We start from the raw sequence: 17,732 nt of genomic DNA on the forward strand, positions 1-17,732 counted from the left end.
TCGAAAAATCAGAGCACCGCAAATACTCGTAGATGCGTGCAGAATATCTAGGGATACCTGGCAGAAAATAAAAGCACGGCGACCCGTCGTGCGATGCGTCTGTCATCAACGCAACAAGGTCGGGCAAACCTGTCCGACCGCACACAGCTGTGACTCCTGCAGTGTTGGAACTTGCGGACGTTCTTATTCGAGATAAACGACGGATCACAAACACCTCGCAACACCGTTTTGTTGGTAGTGCTGGCTGACACCCCAACCAGTTGGGGTACTCAAAAGTGTGCAGTCGCTGGGTTCCTCGCCGCCTAACAGAAGGCCAGAATGAGCAACGAAGGACCATCTGTGCGGAACTGATTGTGCTATATGAGGTCGATCGTCACAATTTCTTGTAGAACGTAGTCACTGGCGATGAAACATGGCTTCATCACTTCGAACTGGAAACAGAACAGCAGTCCATAGAGCGGTGCCACTTCTACTGATTAATTAATAATTTTAATAATTACGTTGGATTTTTACTGGCGCCGCAAAAGAGCAGCTTGTCTCTCTACAGCAACGCACACTCCAAGACAGTCAGGTTTATGATTTTCCGTATACGTGAAAAATCTGAAACATGTTATATTGGATTATCAGTTGATAGTTCTTAGAGTCTTGAAGACAGCGTTCGGCCACCAGCTTGTTCTGCTTAAATTTCTTGCTTCTCCGAAGTATTACAGATACCGATAACGCAGATAGATCAGATGAAATAAGGAACTAGTAAATGAAGTCGTCTTTGTACTGTAAGAATTAATGTATGTCACATTATTAATGAACTAAACAGATATCCACATCATCTCTCCATCATGGAACGAAAAAGAGAGACAGTACAAGATTCACGAAACATCCGATAGGAGTTTTTACATACTAAATAAAATTAATGTTCTTCATCTTTCCTCGCTAGATCCACACATGCTTGATCGCTGAGGAAGTACCGCGTTTTAATCTTTGCAGTAAACTACTTAGGCGAAAGAATGGATAGAAACGGAAAAAAAATAAAACATATACCTATATAGGTAAACCAGCACAAGGTCCAATATAACTTGCTCTACACTGGCTGAATACTGGCTTGTATACTCGTACGATAGCACACAGTAGTGGCGCTCTTTCTACAAACAATCATAACGTTTGGAAATTTGTTTTCAGTTATAACTTACATTGTATCTTTGACCTGAACGGGGTTTAAAATATCCTTATTGACTGCGAATCTTATTTTAACGTACACCCTAGACATTCCAGCTCTCTCATTTTACAGTTTTATCTATATATTCTGAAAGTTTAATTTTCCAAATCCACGCTGCGTCAAAGGGTAGCTTCAATGTTACTCCATTATTGCGGGGTAACCACTATACGCCTCTTGCAGGACTATGCTCACACACCACGTAAGTCCGTTGGTGGAACACAGCGTAGCTAGACAGTATAAGGTTGCGCATTAGGGGCGGGCCAGCGGCCAAGCTTCCCACAGTGCACCTCGCGCTATGATGTAATCAGGTAAACAGCCGGCAGTGTGCGAATGCCGCGCATACATTCCAGACGCTACGTGAGGCTCAATAAGCGAGCTCAAGCCTATGACAGTAGAGATATGCGAAAGAGAGCAGTAGGAGCCTTGACTCTAGTAGAGCCGGCCGCGGTGGTCTCGCGGTTCTAGGCGCGCAGTCCGGAACCGTGCGACTGCTACGGTCGCAGGTTCGAATCCTGCCTCGGGCATGGATGTGTGTGATGTACTTAGGTTAGTTAGGTTTAAGTAGTTCTAAGTTCTAGGGGACTGATGAACACAGCAGTTGAGTCCCATAGTGCTCAGAGCCATCTAGTAGAACGTGATGCAGTCCTGAAAAAGATCAAAGCTGTCAGCCGCGTCTTGTTAAAAAAGAGAAACGGAAGAAGGCAGAAAATGTATTATCTAAATGTTACACTGCGGCATAAGTTCACTGTTTGTTACGAGGCAAAAGGCGGATCAAATGGAGTCCCCAGGATATTGGCAACAACCTCACTTTAAAGATCATATCTCGAAAAGCTTACACATATTTGAGAAAGCGCAACATTCCTTTGCCCTATCGTGCAAAGCTTCAAAACTAGACTAAAATTTTAAGCGCAATCCAAGTATTTCTGAAGAAATTTAAATAATTTTAAGAGATATGACTCATACATTAACTGTGTTAGAAGAAAAACTGTGCAGTGTTTTGAGAAATAAACATCGACAGCCGCATCCGCTACGATGCAACGAAGGACAAGATTTTAGGACCTCAGGGCAATGTCCTAGTTGTGACGACTCGTGGCTTATGTAAATCTGGGATGAAACGAGTTTATTTTGATTTTGATGTGACTGTGAACAGTAACCAAGATATAAAAATCAAAGTTGAAAGTCCAGGGCTAGACAAATAAATCCGCTTCTTATTTTAACAGGAAATGCAGAGATGTGCATTGGTTACTCATAGGAGAATGAGTACAGCTGCTGCAGACACTGAAACACACGATGACGAATTCATGAAATACACTACTGGCCATTAAAATTGCTACACCACGAAGCTGACGTGCTACAGACGCGAAATTTAACCGACAGGAAGAAGATGCTGTGATATGCAAATGATTAACTTTTCAGAGCTTTCACACAACGTTGGCGCCGGTGGCCACACCTTCAACGTGCTGACATGAGGAAGGTCTCCAATAGATTTCTCATACAAAAACAGTAGTAGACCGCGTTGCCTGGAGAAACGTTGTTGTGATGCCTCATGTAAGGAGGAGAAATGCGTACCATCACGTTTCCGACTTTGATAAAGGTCGGATTGTAGCCTATCGCGATTGCGGTTTATCGTATCGCGATATTGCTGCTCGCGTTGGTCGAGATCCAATGACTGTTAGCAGAATATGGAATCTGTGGGATCAGGAGGATAATACGGAACGCCGTGCTGGATCCCAACGGCCTCGTGTCACTAGCAGTCGAGACGAGAGGCATCTTATCCGCATGGCTGTAACTAATCGCGCAGCCACGTCTCGATCCCTGAGTCAACAGAAGGGGACGTTTGCGAGACAAGAACCATCTGCACGAACAGTTCGACGACGTTTGCAGCAGCATGGACTATCAGCTCGGAGACCATGGCTGCGGTTACCCTTGACGCTGCATCACAGACAGGAGCGCCTGCGATGGTGTACTCAACAACGAACCTGGGTGCACGAATGGCAAAACGTCATTTTTTTCGGATGAATCCAGGTTCTGTTTACAGCATCTTGATGGTCGCATCCGTGTTTGGCGACATCGCGGAGAACGCACATTGGAAGCGTGTATTCGTCATGACCATACTGGTGTATCACCCGGCATGATGGTATGGAGAGCCACTGGTTACACGTCTCGGTCACCCTTGTTCGCACTGACGGCTCTTTGAACAGTGGACGATACATTTCAGATGTGTTACGACCCGTGGCTCTACCCTTCATTCGATCATTACAGCAGGATATTGCATGAGCGCATGTTGCAGGTCCTGTACGGGCCTTTCTGGATACAGAAAATGTTCTACTGCTACCCTGGCCAGCACGTTCTCCAGATCTCTCACCAATTGAAAACGTCTGTTCAATGGTGGCCGAGCAACTGGTTCGTCACAATACGCTAGTCACTACTCTTGATGAACTGTGGTATCGTGTTGAAGCTGCATAGGCAGCTGTACCTGTACACGCCATCCAAGCTCTGTTTGACTCAATGCCCAGGTGTATCAAGGCCGTTATTACAGAAACATGTGGTTGTTCTGGGTACTGATTTCTCAGGATCTATGCACCCAAATTGCATGAAAATGTAATCACGTGTCACTTCTAGTATAATATATTTGTCCAATGAATACCCGTTCATCATCTACATTTCTTCTTCGTGTAGCAATTTTAATGGCCAGTAGTGTACAACGTGTCGTCCCAATCTGCGAAACACAACTACGGTGGCGTTGTAACTTTCTCGAAGCTCCGATACACATCCTCCTTGGTAAACTGACTGAAGCAAAATTCCGTTTTCTCGTGTTCCCGCATGGACGTTGACGTGACATGCTTTGAAACCTAAAGCGCAGGTCACCATTGTCGGTTGCCGTCGTTTGCTGTTGCTATTAATCATAGCCATGTACTGCTACAAGCCTTCTTCAGTGAGAGAAACAGGAAACCATTCAGTTTCATACTCTCCTCCTTCCGATTAAGATCGGTGCGTTTAGTAATCTGTACGGCCTTTCTGTGTAGTATTTAGTAGTATCCGCTGTGACTGCCAGTGCTTTAGTCTTATCAGATCGTCTCTGGTGGTCTCCTGGGAGCAAAGCACGTTCTCCAAGAGCCGACCTGTAGTCCTCCCTGATGCAGCTGTTCTTATCTAGTACTTATTCGTTCGTTGTTTAAATGTTATATCATTGTCATTTAGTTCAGATGCAACGATGAATTTTGCGGAGAGACGCATTGCATGGCAATGGGAAGTCCTTTAAGTTCAGTGATAGAAATTTTCTTTGTGCAAAAATTCGAAGAACAGACAAGAACTCCAGAAAAAAAGGAACATATGATTGTGTTACATAGATGATAAATTTGTGTCGTGGGAGAATAGCGGAGAGCAACTAGAGCGTTTTCACGAACATTTCAGTGAGATTAATCTGAAGACCACTATAGCGGAGGAGGTAGACCACAGATAGCATTTCTTTTAAACGCTAGTTTTCAGGAGAGAAAGTGGTAGTTTGGTCCACACGATATGCCAATTACCCACGCTCTTGGACGATTACAATGGATTTCAAATCACCGCACGTGACACAAACGAGTTGGAAAGAGAAAAGTCGTTGAAGTGAGCTGCACTAGGCGCAATTGTAATATTTCATCATTGCACTGCTGAAAAATCATTATTCGCCTACTGAGATAAAAAGGTCATATCGATGTACAGCCGCCTATGAAATCAAAAATTTTCTCGCCCTTAATTAATGACGTTAAGTACTGCAAGTGTATGATATAGACAAAATAGCGGTAATGGAGCAATGGGTATAGAAGCGCAATTGCTTACGTTTTAATTGGCTTAATTAGCTGTGACAAACTCCTAATACTCCTCATTCCATTCACTTTGTTAGGCCTTTGGGTGGAAGTAACACATCACTAAATATGGTGAACTATGACGTCACTATGAATTGTCTCTGCCCGCAGCTCTAAAAAACAGTTCGTGACTTAAAAATGGGGGTAAAGCTACAGTCCGTAGTTTATACATCCACATGCAGTAAACTTGTCCCAAGTTTAAAGGAACCCATGTTTCAGTCTTGGCAGAAAAGAATTATAATACACCAGTAGCCACAGCAGTAGAGCTGCCTTATACATTTATTTGCATTGGAATTATCATTTTCAATGGGTTTTGGGTCTCACATTTACGATCTGCACGTACTTTAACATATTATCCTAAACCTAAAGAACTGAGATTGGGCATGTGTACACCGGTAAGATGATGAAATACACTGTTACATATTTTACAACTGAAAATCGGAAAATGCATGAAACAATTACTGTTACAATATCATCACATACACTGAGGTGAAAAAGTCATGGGATACCTTCTAATTTCGTGTCGATCTTCTTTTGCCTGGCCTAGTGCAGCGTCTCGATGTTACATGCACTCAAAAAGTCGTTAGGAATTCCTTTCCGAAATATTAAACTGTGCTGCCTACAGAACCGTCCATGGTTGCGAAAGGTTGCCGGTGCAGGGTTTTGTGCACGAACTGATCTCTCGATTACGTCCCATAAATGTTCGATGGGATTCATGTCGGGCGATATGGATGGCCAAATCATTCGCTCAAGCTGTTCAGAATGTTCTTGAAACCAATCGTGAACAATTGTGGCCTGGTGACATGTCGCATTGTCGTCCAGAAAAAATCCGGCGTAGTTTGGGAACATGATGTTCATGAATGGCTGCAGATGATCTCCAAGTAGATGAACGTAAAAATTTCCAGTCACTGTTCGATTCAGTTGGACCATAGGGCCAGTCCCTTCCGTGTACACACAGCCCACACTATTATAGAGCCACCACCAACTTGCGTAGTATCTTGGATCCATGGCTTCGTGGGGTGTGCCCACACTCTAACCTTACCATCAGTTCTTGCCAATCGAAATCTGGACTTACCTGATTAGGCTACAGTTTTCCAGTCGTTTGGGGTTCAACAGATATTGTCACGAGACAGGAGAGCCGCTGTAGGCGATATTGTGCTATTAGCATGGGCACTAACATCGGCCGTTTGCTGCCATAGCCCATTAACGCCAAACTTCGCTGCACTGTCCTAGTGCATACGTTCATCATATATGATTTTTTTGCAAATAATAAAGACTAGGAATGCGTCCCTCGAAAATAGATGGGTCCATTTGATCTACCACATCTCACAAATTGTGCTGTGGAAGCCATTTACACCTGACATGTGATGCCATACAGTGTATCTAGTACACTCTTCTCTTCTTAACGTTTTTTTCTCCAAATTTAAAATGCAATATAACCCCTGTGTCTATAACCAAATGCCCTTGCCTTCTACGTACACACTCATATGCACATGTACACACACAAAACTCTAGGTGCTGAACATATATACCACATCACTGATTTCCCATGTTTATCCTGCTGGAAGATATTGCAGGAACTGATTAGAGAACAATGACTATGCTTTTATTACTAATAGAAAATACCACAACCAGTAATCCCACATGAGGCTGGTCTGTGGGGCCGCACGCACGAGGTGGCATCTCCCTCTTGTTAGCATCCTGAGTACGAATCTCGTGTGCCTGGAGTGCTTTCTACACATGCAGACAGCTAGAGGTCAAGTGTGGCTGCAACCACTGGACAGACGAAGCAGCACTGACAGTTCATAATGTCTTAATTTAATCAACATCAACCGCTGGCAGCACAAGAAATACAAATGTCGACTTGCAGGTGGTGGCCTTCAATCAGTTAATGCAGATAGATGTCAGATGCAGTCATACCGTATTACACTGGCTGCTATTCAGGGAGGCTAGTGCAACATATCATGATTCATTAACACTTTCTCACACAAGCAGTATTTTCATTGCAATGCCCCATGTCGGCAGGAAGCGAAACATCTGTACCAAATACACTTCACCATATGTGGTACTTCACTTTACAAAAGTATGTAAGTACCGTGAGAAATACATGCTTGAATACCAGTACAGAAGCCAGTCAAGCCTGCATCATATTATTGTATTATTATTAGTCACTCCTCTAATTATTTAGTTCTTTCACACATCTCACTCAGCATAACCTTGTGCTATGTGTTGTGTTATATCATTAGAATCTGCATAAACCATGCTATGCTAAGTAGCTCTGGAAACCATAAGGAATCCATTGTAGCACTAGTTTCCTACTACACGAAATATTCTGACTATCCCTAGATACTATAGATAGTTTAGTGTAAGCCACGACAGCAGACCTCTCTATCAAGGGTATCGCCAAACTTGGTCTGCAAAATGAGTTTTCACACAAGCGCTTTGTTGAAGGAATGGAATCTATATTAATTGGAAATGACTTAGAAAATGTTGTGAGGGGCGGATTTGTTTATGCAATAACTGTAGATGTGTGTCGACTCACGTAAAGCAGCTAGTACTATTGCTCATTAGAAATATTTGTGGACGTTACGTTGTCCTAGCTGTGCCGATTTTGAGTCGGTGGCAGAAGTGAGGATACCCTTCACGTGATGAATTATGGAAATCCACAATTACAGAACTTGGAACAGACATGAATTTTGTAAATTAATTTTACATTCTTCCGGAATCTTGCCACAATCTTGTGTCATGCAGAATCACCGTTGCATTAGACGATTTCGGCACATTATTGGCCAATTTCAGCACAAAGTTGTCATTTTTTTTCCTGTTATGCACACAGTCTCCTGTAATACTCATCATGATGGAGGTGTTATGTGTCGTGGAAAGGTTTTCCTGTTGAATATTCGAAGACAGTAAATCACGCTAAGGAGGAAGTTGGTGATGTGAAAGCAGGAATTCTGGGAATCGGTGGTATTTGACGGGGAGTGTTGCACAGACATGGAAATAATGTTATGACAGTTTATTTTCCTTGCACACAGAAGCTTTGGTTTGATGTTAGGCAATAATCATACATCTCCATTTTGTGCACCACTTGTCTAATTTTCCGTGTTAATGCCTCTAAAATCTGGAAATTTGTGGTAAGGTCTTAAGGGACCCAAAATTCTTAGGACATCTGTCCCTAAGCCTACACACTACTTACTCTAACTCAAACTAACTTACGCCATGAAAAACACCCACATCCATGTCCGATGGAGGACTCGAACTTCCTACTTGGTTACTGAATGCTGAATTATGCCAGAGAATGCGTAACAGGTATTCATATAAAATAACCGAAGCTGTAGGCATACCTTTCCTTATATTCACGTGCGTGGAACTAGAAGAGACTTTTGAAGATCCATCTTTTCTTTCTTTCCTTCTTTCCCGCAGGACAATGAATATTAAAACAAACATCCAGATACAAAATAATTACAGTTTTTTTCCATTTGCACACAGAAAACAACACTTTCTATTCTCTTTGTTTGGTGTAGTTTTAATAACATAGAGATTAATAGTTTAACTTGTAATTAAATGTACAAATCAGTGAAATAATGTCTCCAACCAATTACGGTACATTCTTGAATTCTACGAGCTTGTTGTTTGAGTTTTTAATAATTCTACATTGATTAGTATTTATGATGTTTTCAGTATCAAGGTGCAAGGCGCATGTCTGCGTTCAAGATTCTGGCGGTTACACTGATTACGAATGTAACTGCAGTTGACTTGTGCAATGGCTTATCTCACGCTTTCATTAACCTGTGATCGGAAATTTCAGTACTCTAAGTTAATAAGTCTTTAGTATTGCGATTTTTTTACATCAGTGTTAAATTAAAAGTGAAGAGGATCGAAAAGAATGTAGCTGAAGGGCTTATCACATTTCTTAATATTTTCACGTGTGTGCTGATATGTGATGTGATACTCAAACGTGGTTACAATTCCACTGCACGTAAATGTGAAATACACTTCTATTATGGGGGCTATTTTTGTGTTTGTTTATGCTCTTCCACTCTGTAAGTGTTACGTGCCTAGAGGAAAGCAGCCACAAATCACGGCTTACTTGAAACTTGTGACGGGTGGTAAGAGGATATACACTCCTGGAAATGGAAAAAAGAACACATTGACTCCGGTGTGTCAGACCCACCATACTTGCTCCGGACACTGCGAGAGGGCTGTACAAGCAATGATCACACGCACGGCACAGCGGACACACCAGGAACCGCGGTGTTGGCCGTCGAATGGCGCTAGCTGCGCAGCATTTGTGCACCGCCGCCGTCAGTGTCAGCCAGTTTGCCGTGGCATACGGAGCTCCATCGCAGTCTTTAACACTGGTAGCATGCCGCGACAGCGTGGACGTGAACCGTATGTGCAGTTGACGGACTTTGAGCGAGGGTGTATAGTGGGCATGCGGGAGGCCGGGTGGACGTACCGCCGAATTGCTCAACACGTGGGGCGTGAGGTCTCCACAGTACATCGATGTTGTCGCCAGTGGCCGGCGGAAGGTGCACGTGCCCGTCGACCTGGGACCGGACCGCAGCGACGCACGGATGCACGCCAAGACCATAGGATCCTACGCAGTGCCGTAGGGACACTGTTGCTTCTGGGGTATCGGCGAGGACCATTCGCAACCGTCTCCATGGAGCTGGGCTACGGTCCCGCACACCGTTAGGCCGTCTTCCGCTCACGCCCCAACATCGTGCAGCCCGCCTCCAGTGGTGTCGCGACAGGCGTGAATGGAGGGACGAATGGAGACGTGTCGTCTTCAGCGATGAGAGTCGCTTCTGCCTTGGTGCCAATGATGGTCGTATGGGTGTTTGGCGCCGTGCAGGTGAGCGCCACAATCAGGACTGCATACGACCGAGGCACACAGGGCCAACACCCGGCATCATGGTGTGGGGAGCGATCTCCTACACTGGCCGTACACCACTGGTGATCGTCGAGGGGACACTGAATAGTGCACGGTACATCCAAACCGTCATCGAACCCATCGTTCTACCATTCCTAGACCGGCAAGGGAACTTGCTGTTCCAACAGGACAATGCACGTCCGCATGTATCCCGTGCCACCCAACGTGCTCTAGAAGGTGTAAGTCAACTACCCTGGCCAGCAAGATCTCCGGATCTGTCCCCCATTGCGCATGTTTGGGACTGGATGAAGCGTCGTCTCACGCGGTCTGCACGTCCAGCACGAACGCTGGTCCAACTGAGGCGCCAGGTGGAAATGGCATGGCAAGCCGTTCCACAGGACTACATCCAGCATCTCTACGATCGTCTCCATGGGAGAATAGCAGCCTGCATTGCTGCGAAAGGTGGATATACACTGTACTAGTGCCGACATTGTGCATGCTCTGTTGCCTGTGTCTATGTGCCTGTGGTTCTGTCAGTGTGATCATGTGATGTATCTGACCCCAGGAATGTGTCAATAAAGTTTCCCCTTCCTGGGACAATGAATTCACTGTGTTCTTACTTCAATTTCCAGGAGTGTATGAATAGAACATCTCAGCTGACTCTCTCTCTCTCTCTCTCTCTCTCTCTCTCTCTCGTTCCCTCAGTGTGTGTGTGTGTGTGTGTGTGTGTGTGTGTGTGTGTGTGTGTGTGTGTCAGATTTTAAAAGAGTTATTGGAAACCAAAATTGGATATTGGCAATGGCTAGAGTCCATAGGGACGTATTTGTAATCTGAAGAAGGATGTGAAACAGAATGGCGTTTGAATTCCTGTGGTGAAAAAGGTTTCTACCAGTCTTCCACCGTATGATGGTAGCATAACGATTGATAACATCTGATAGCCGTGGATATGTGCTCGAGTTTTCAATAAATCTGATGTCACGCCTCAGCACGAGAGCACCCGAAGACGGAATTTCACATAAGTCAGTTGCAAAGCAGTGTGTGCGTTGAACTTGGGGAAAAACCTACATCTCCCTTAAAGAACGTTGCGTTTCAAAAATATATTCATCCCGCAGTGGCATAATAACCCGGAATATTATATTAAGTGAGATAGTCCATTGTTTTATCATTTTCGAAGAGCGATTGTTTGGAATACATTTTGAAATATTTTAAAATATTTTATACACCTTAACATGGCGGTTTGTGGTGTGTGTGTGGGGGGGGGGCGTGGGGGGGGGGGAGGGGTTCTTTTGAAATATGGTTGCAGAAGGTACAGGTTAGGGGAGTGGCCTTAAGTATCTCGCTTACGACACTGTCAACCCCAGCATGCAGTTCCACACCAGCCGCTTCCAAATCCACTTTGCTTACTGTTGTGAGTTCTTCGTTATTTGCTTTTCTTATGTTGATCTGAATAAAAAACTATAGCAAATCGATCATGAGGTTGGAATACTACTTGCACAATTCAACGAATATAAAGATTCTGCTTTTGTAGAATCATAAAACAAGGGTGCATGTAGGCCGGCAGCCCTGAAAGAGACAGGTGGAGCGCGCTCCTAAGACCTCTTCTCTCCCTTCAGCAGTCTGACTTCACTATTGTTTCTGCCTGTGGCTGTCTGCCAGGTTAAAACATCAGAGCTATGCGCGACTGGTTGACGACGTTCATTAGAATGACTTATGTCGATAACTGTTGTGGAACGCGAGCTAAACCCAAATATTCGTTGGACAATGGTCTAGCATCAGTATCGAAACTAATTGTCAGTTGTATAACAGGACTCTCTACATATCTTTACCTCCTGCATATAATAAATACTTACTGTAGTAATGAAAAGTGTCAAAAGGCATATTTACTACCTAACATTAGTAAAAATATAATCTGGTTGCTCATACAGAATATCAAACAAAGTTACGTACGTTCTGAAACTTTAATAAATGTACGGTATTTGATAATAAAATGAAACCATTTATAGGTAAATTTGGCACTTATATTTTACTTTCGTCCAAAAGTATGCGTATATCATCATAGAGAGTAATTTAGCAATTGATATAATTAAATTATCAGTAAATTCAGTCCCACTCCGTTGATAATAATAGGTAATATGCAACAGACATGAATATGTAATTACAGTCAGTTCTTACTATTATAGACAGATAGATATAAAAAGAGGAGGATACCTACCACAGTAAAATTAACAGGCCTATAATGTCCATTGACTATATGTATCAGTTGAATACGGAGGGAATATTTTCGGGAGAAATACATGGTTCGATCAATAAAGACGTGCTCTGTGATATCTGACATTAGTGGAAATGACTAACTACAAGGTCACACAACATTTAATGAGCAGTTTCTTATTTCTTAACGTGCAACTCTTCAGCTATAAGATCCTACTCTATTGTAGCCTATCTTTTCAATAATTGTTGTTCATGCAACATTTTAATGAACTTTAAAAGTAGCAATGTGATACGGGGTGTTTTATCGCAGTTCTTAATACAGACTTCCTCATATCTTATGGGGATATTACTGCAACTTTGTTTTATGCACCTATTGCTGGCGTGTATTTTTACATACTAGAAAAGTTCATAATAGTAAAGTTCATAATTAGTTACAAATAATGGGACGTGAAACTTTATATATTGTGTTACGATTATACGTCCTTACCATATAAGGCGATGTGGTGGCACAGCACAGTTCTCCATTGCGTGAGAGAGCGTGACAGGAAAAACAGTTACTGCTGGGCTCTCGCCGAAATTGTGCTGACAGTAGATCCAGTAACGTCACAAACACTGGATATTCAGTGTGGGATATAGCACTCATGTCATTACGTTGTTGTACGTACGAGACCGTCACAGAACTGAGAATTATTGGAAAGGATGTACTGTCTTATTTTTCGCGTTATTCTACGTACTTGAAACACATTTCGTTTTGCGTGGGAAGTATGTGGTTTGAAGGAAAATTCACTGTAGTCAACAGCGAGGAAGATTCTGGCAAAATGTGAGGATATAATTTTTAATAGCATATCCTGTCAATGTTTCTCCAACACAGCAGTCATTCGGTCCAGATTTGTTGTAAATATGTTTCTTTGTTGTCTTTTTCCTTTCAATTTATTTCTTTTCTGCCACAATAAAATAAAAGCAGTTGAATATAACGTGAATCCCCATAACGATGCTGACGTAGGTATCTAGTTCTCAAGGGCGCTATTATCTGATCGCTCTCTAGAACATGCCAAAATGGAGGTAGCTACAATGTTTCAAATACTAAAATTCACATGACAAAATCTTCGTTAACCATTCATCCACTCACACCCTGTCACTCTTAAGTTCACGTTTACCATTTACCGCCAAGTGCACAAAACCTGACTTTATTAATACTGATCTTTTGTTAAATGGCGAATTCACAAACGGAGAACACCAGAGCTGCACTTTATGGTACTTTGGCTCCTGATCACTTACACGGTAAGTGAATCTATCGTATACCCAGAAAACGCACTGACATCTTCTGCTTAATGATTTGTGTGGACAATTACACATCGTGTAACAACAACGTTCGGCACAAATTGCAGGATACATCCCTCACATGCAGAGGCATAAATTATTTTATGTTAACATGGATCTGAAAACGCTTTGTTTCTGTCTTACAACTCATTTTCTCCAACGAGTTTGAGCGAAATCAGAGTGTAAATTTTCGCAATAGGCATGTATGGGCGGACGTCAGTCCCCACGCATCTGTGGAAGCAAGTTACCAACAGAGATTTACTGTCAACATTTGGGCCGGCATAGTTGATGACAGTTTGGAAGGGCCTCACTTTCTTCCATCAGGATCAACGGCCAACGTTATCATTATTTAGCACAGAATGTTCTACCTGATCTGTTAGTGGCCTCTAACGTGATCCAGTCAGTGGGCGTAATGTGAATAACAATTACATTAACGACGTTTCAAACCTACTCAAACTGTCCAAGTCGGGTGTTGTGTATGTGATTGTGAAGTGGAAACGTGAAAGAGCAACCACAATTACTAAACCAAGAGTTAAAAGTACGTATGGTGAAATTGGATTCTTTCCTAAATTATTCTTCCTATTAGTAATGATGGTGTTCATGCAAAATAATCTTACAAAATTTTGATTGACTAGGTGCATTCTGACAAGCACCAAAACGGCTTCCAGCAAACAGTAAATGTCATTGGACCTCTAACCAGCTACAGTAATGTACATTCTACAGTATTGCAAGGATTAGAAATCCAAGACTATCAAACAAGAGAAGCATTTTATCTTGTCCGAAGAGTAGACGTTCCTTACTGTTGTGCGCATATAGAAAAGAGAACGTCAGAGGAAACGTGCGTTTCTGTAATGGTATATATGGCAATAGTTTTATCCACACAGAAGTAAGTGGTTAAGTAGGAGGGAAAGGTACCCATTGAAGTGTTTCATTAATTTTTTGTTATGTCATATAATCATTTGCAATGGCTCCCATGGCCATATAGAAAGAAAAGGGCACATCGAAACCTGATGATAATATTTTAGGTAACCTTTTCGTTCAATAAGACATGCATTGTTCATAGCACGAAATATCATCGTTCAGGTGCCAACGCCCTTACTAAGATAAATAACAGTACATGTAATCTACTAGACGTATATTTAAATGAAACTAAATGTCGTATTTGCCTTTCACAACAGTCACATTCAAAGCACTGTAGCCAGTTCTGTGAAAAAATAGTATCTGTTACGGAACTAAGCTTTTCTCTCTCTCTCTCTCTCTCTCTCTCTCTCTCTCTCTCTGTGTGTGTGTATGTGTGTGTGTGTGTGTGTGTGTGTGTGTGTGTGTGTGTGCGTGTGTAAAGAATCGTTAGCATATATTCAGAGTTTATACAGACCAATGCACATACGCTTTCGACCTGCTTTAAACCACCTGGATGTTCATGTTAATTTATGTCTGCTCACGCTATTACGTCCACCACTTTCCTTTGAGTGTCAGCAATGAACTATAACAACAGCCATTAGTATTTTACTTTGTTTCATTTGTGAAAAATTTAGTCTTTCTTCTGTAGAACATTTACAGTGGCGGTTCTCTTCCAGGTGTCGCAGCCAGCACTAAGACATTGAACCCTGAGAAGTAAGTTACTTGGATGAGGAGGACGCCTTGAAAGTTACCACCGTACGCCATTTTAGTCACTTGAAATTTTTCGTACTATCTAAGCTGACTGGAACATTTTTATATCGTCATGAAACTGCTGTGGAACACAGCACTAACGCTTCAACTTCTTTGCTGTAAAGGTGCCGCATTGTCTACAAATTCTTCAAACCAAACGGATATTACAGTGAGTGATATTAGATTATTTTAAAAAGTTATAGTCTTTCTGTAAAGAGGGAAATTCTCGTAATGTGTACTGCCACGATCCGTGTTGACCATTTGACAAGATAAGAGCTGTTGGAGGTATTTAATGAAAGAAGGAACAGAAAACCATCTGGAACTGATAATAAAAACATGGAGCTCGCTTAATAAACAATACCTTAGTAACTTCTACACACAGATTAATACATTCTATAAAAATATGTTAGTTAAATACTGAAGAATGGAGGAAGCATAGTCAGTTTTTAAGAATGGTAGCGGAAGCCATACTCCGCTTTCATAGACATAAGATTACTGAACTTTTACTATGAAGTATGTTCTAAACTACTGATAAGCAGATACTATCTATTACTTAAAGTTTATAACTAACAAACACAACAAAATAGATGACTAAGTCTCGGAGTTCACGTATTTGTGGTTTTACATAACGTATGCCACAAAACAGGCCCCACACATCAAACTTGGCAGATTTCGACACTTCATGGATACACTAGAGTTCTGACTGTTCCACAAAGTATGGGAAGAATTTCTGTTTTGTTTGTATAATGTAATTATGTAACCATTATTACTATATGGGAGCGAAACTTTAACTATTAGATCCAACCAAGATATGCACATATAGGAGAAAAATGCTCTTGGTATTCATAAGACAAGCAAGAAGATCTGTGAGTTTAAGGCATAATTGGCGGAATGATGAGACACGAGAACAACTAACTTGTTGTAGTACTTGCAACGGAAGTGCTAATCTAGACTACCCAAGACAGCTCCGGTTGTACAAAACGATAGACCAACGAAGTCAGAGGCACGCTTAGAAAAGATGGCAGAACTTATCAGCCGAAATAGATCTAAGCCTTACACCCTGAAGCTGATGACCTTCACTGAGGAATCTCTGTGGAATATATACTTCTCACGTTTCAACGAGGATGCCTATGCTCTCAGTAACATATATGTAAATAGAACCACATTATGCCGAATATGTTTTCTTTGCGTATAAGTTAATGGAGGGAACATAAGTCCTTACGGTATGGTCGTGGATGTTCATAGTAGGAATATTTGTCAGAGAGATGTGGCTAGGTGTTTTGTAGCTTTGCTGTTCTCTAGATGAAACGTTAGAAGAATTGAAGACTTGAGAATTTAGCCGGTGTTCAGCGAAGACCTGTAAAGCGTATTGTGCAAAAAAATCAAAATAACTCCTTCTTAACCACTGTAAGCGACATTCTTTGCTGCTCGCAAACAGAAGTCAGTTGCAGAATGATACGTCGAGAAAACACAGAACATGATTTTAAAACGTATAATGATACCTATGTCCACTACTCACAAGAAAGACTGTGTGACGTTCGTTTGGGTGATCAGACCACGTCATCATCGCTCTGAGCAACAATGGAAGAAAATTGTATAGTCCATTTTCTTTCCAATTTTTGTAGCATCCAATTTGTCACCTACACTACTTCTAATCTGTACTTACAGGACTCGGTTGGTTGGTTCCACTTACGTTAGAGATTAACGAGGAATGTACGATGCTTTGGTAACTGACCGAACCAAGGTAAATGCCAGTGCAATATACAGGTATAGTGTGTATTGTCTTAGTATTAAAGACGATCTTTCGTTATAATTAATACAGATTGCCCTAAACAGCTCATTGTAATGCAGAAAGAAGATTACTCTTTGTTACCAGCGTGTGCTGTAGATAATTAAAGGATGAAAGTTTTTTAATAAATATCTGTACAAATTATTTCTTCATTATTGTTTCAATATTATACAGTGTATCAGATGCGTATACACATAGCAAAGATTCAGCTAGACGAATTAACCACATATTAAAAAATGCTGGCCTTTGCTTTATATACCATGAATGAACCAACGTGACAATGTACACTTGCGACACCCCCAAAAACATAGGTTATTCATATTAGGTGCATTGTGCTGCCACGTACTGCCAGGTACTCCAAGCAACAGTCGGTATTGTAGTTGTAAATTTTCGTAGCTGTGTTGGATAACTATCAGAGCTTCTAGCGCTGATATAAAACACTGAAGCTGAAATCGTTATGGGAACAGAAAGCTGGCTAAAGGCGGAGATGAATTCTGCCGAAATTTTTACAAAGACGCAAACCGTGTTCAGGAACGATAGATTAAATAAAGTAGGTGGTAGTGTGCTCGTGTCTGTTGGTAGTAGTTTATCTTATAGTGAAGTTGAAATAGGTAGTTCCCGTGAATTACTATGGGTAGAGGTTATACTCAACACCCGTACCCAAATAATAATTGGCTCCTTCAACCGACCCGACCCCCCCCCCCCCCCCTCGACTCAGATGATATAATAGCTGAACAGTTCAAAGAAAACTTGAATCTCATTACAAATAAGTGCTCCACTCATACAGTTATAATTGGTGGAGACTTCAATTTAGCCCAGATTTGTTGG

Source organism: Schistocerca nitens, chromosome 5, assembly GCF_023898315.1.
Source record: "Schistocerca nitens isolate TAMUIC-IGC-003100 chromosome 5, iqSchNite1.1, whole genome shotgun sequence".
Taxonomy (NCBI): Eukaryota; Metazoa; Arthropoda; class Insecta; order Orthoptera; family Acrididae; genus Schistocerca; species Schistocerca nitens.